Consider the following 2098-nt stretch of genomic DNA (forward strand, 5'->3'; position numbering starts at 1 on the left):
ATGGTGAGGCCGCTATTAGTGAAAGAACGTGTCGTGAGTGGTTTCAACGCTTCAAGAACGGTGATTTTGACATCCAAGGTCATGCGCTGTATTTGGTGGGATCAGCTCGGCGTAATGTATTATGAACTGTTAAAACCGACTGAAACAATCACAGGCGATCGGTATCGAACGCAATTGATGCGTTTGAGCCGAGCATTAAAAGACAAACGGCCGCAATACAACGAGAGAAACGATAAAGTGATTTTGCAGCATGACAATGCTCGACTCCATGTTGCGAAAGTGGTCAAGACATACTTGGAAACGTTGAAATGAGAAGTCCTACCCCACCCGCCGTATTCTCCAGACGTTGCTCCCTCTGACTATCACTTGTTTCGATCAATGACACACGGCCTGGCTGACCAGCACTTCCGGTCTTATGAAGAAGTAAAAAATTGGATCGATTCGTGGATAGCCTCAAAAGATGACCAGTTTTTTCGACGCAGGATTCGTACGCTACCCGAAAGATGGGAGAAAGTGGCCAGCAATGGACAATACTTTGAATCATAAATGTATAACCAGTTTTTTACAATAAAGCCTCGAATTTCGGAAAAAAAACGGCGGAAGCAAAGTTGTACACCTAATAAATGAATAATACATTAAGATATGGGGAATCATCTTGGCTTTTTGAAATTCACGGGTTTCGATTTTATATTCTTAAATTGAAAATAATTTTGTATTAATATTCTCAACGTTTGTGTTAATTCACAAAAATGTTGAGAATATTAATGCAAAATTTTTTGTTATCATAAAAACGTTGATGAGAATATTGATATTAATTTTTTTTAATTCAATGAAAATATAAAAATACAAATGGGCAATAGGAGAGCACTGGATGTTATATTGCATAATGCTAATAACTGTTAATATATAACAAATTTAATTTGTACATTTCGGCTCACTTTTTGAGTCATCCTCAGCAATAAAAAAATTATCACTTATCGCTATAAAATCTGTCATTATAAAACAGCAATAAAAAACTGAGCAATAAAAAAATTACTGTTTATTGCTATAAAATACTATAAAATCTGTCGCGTCTCGCAATCGTAATTTCCAATAATGCAATCGCAATGAAAATGTGGTGAGAAACAATCATCCTCAACATAATTTAATGTTGTTCCAAATCAAGTTGCATAGTTGAATGGAGCAGATAGTGGAACTCAAGCCCATCTCCAACAACGATCGCATGCGGATTCAAGCATCGTCAATCAACAAATTAAAATAATTACAACAAATTTAAAAATCACGATGTCAGTTAGATTAAAAAATAATTTAAGTAACATAAAAATGAATTTCAAAAACGTTTTGAGAAAGCCAAGATGATTCCTGGTACTTTAATGTATCATTCGTTTATTACAAAACATAAGGAAATAATTGAAGTAAATCACACATCATTAGCTACTACGTCAACCTTATAAATGTATGCAAAAAATAAAAATGAACTTGATTCACTAATTTAAGTATTATGTCCTTTTCATTTAATCTATCGTTCCTGTACTATCCCTGTAAACTATGTCCTGCATGTATGCGAAACCGCGATGTTATATGACAGAATTTTAATAAAACATTTTTTATCTATACAATCCATTCGAATTTCATTTTGAAATTTGCAGGATTATTTCATAATTGAATATGATAATATTTTTAGAAAATTTTTGAACTGATGAAATGATGATAAAAAATTAATGAAAATTATAAACATAAATGGAAAATAATTTATTTATAAAAATGATAAATTAAAAATAACCTGTCTATAGAACAATTTAAGATTTTTAAAATTAGTATCTTGCACTTTTTTTATACGACTAATGATTTCGATCATGTAATAATTATTCACATGAGTAAGTAACGTTTTTTATTAATTTCTGCGTGAACTTACAAGCATGAATAACTTTAAAAAAAATCTCAAATTTTTTTTCGCGAAACACTATATCTGTAGAATATGTCAGCAAATTTAAAAATAAATAAAAACGATGATGTTTCAAAAGTGTCCGGTTTGACATGGAATGTCTCATCTCTCTAGACGAGCGTATATATATATATATATATATATATATATATA

This window comes from Atta cephalotes, assembly GCF_000143395.1.
Source record: "Atta cephalotes unplaced genomic scaffold scaffold00063, whole genome shotgun sequence".
Lineage (NCBI taxonomy): Eukaryota > Metazoa > Arthropoda > Insecta > Hymenoptera > Formicidae > Atta > Atta cephalotes.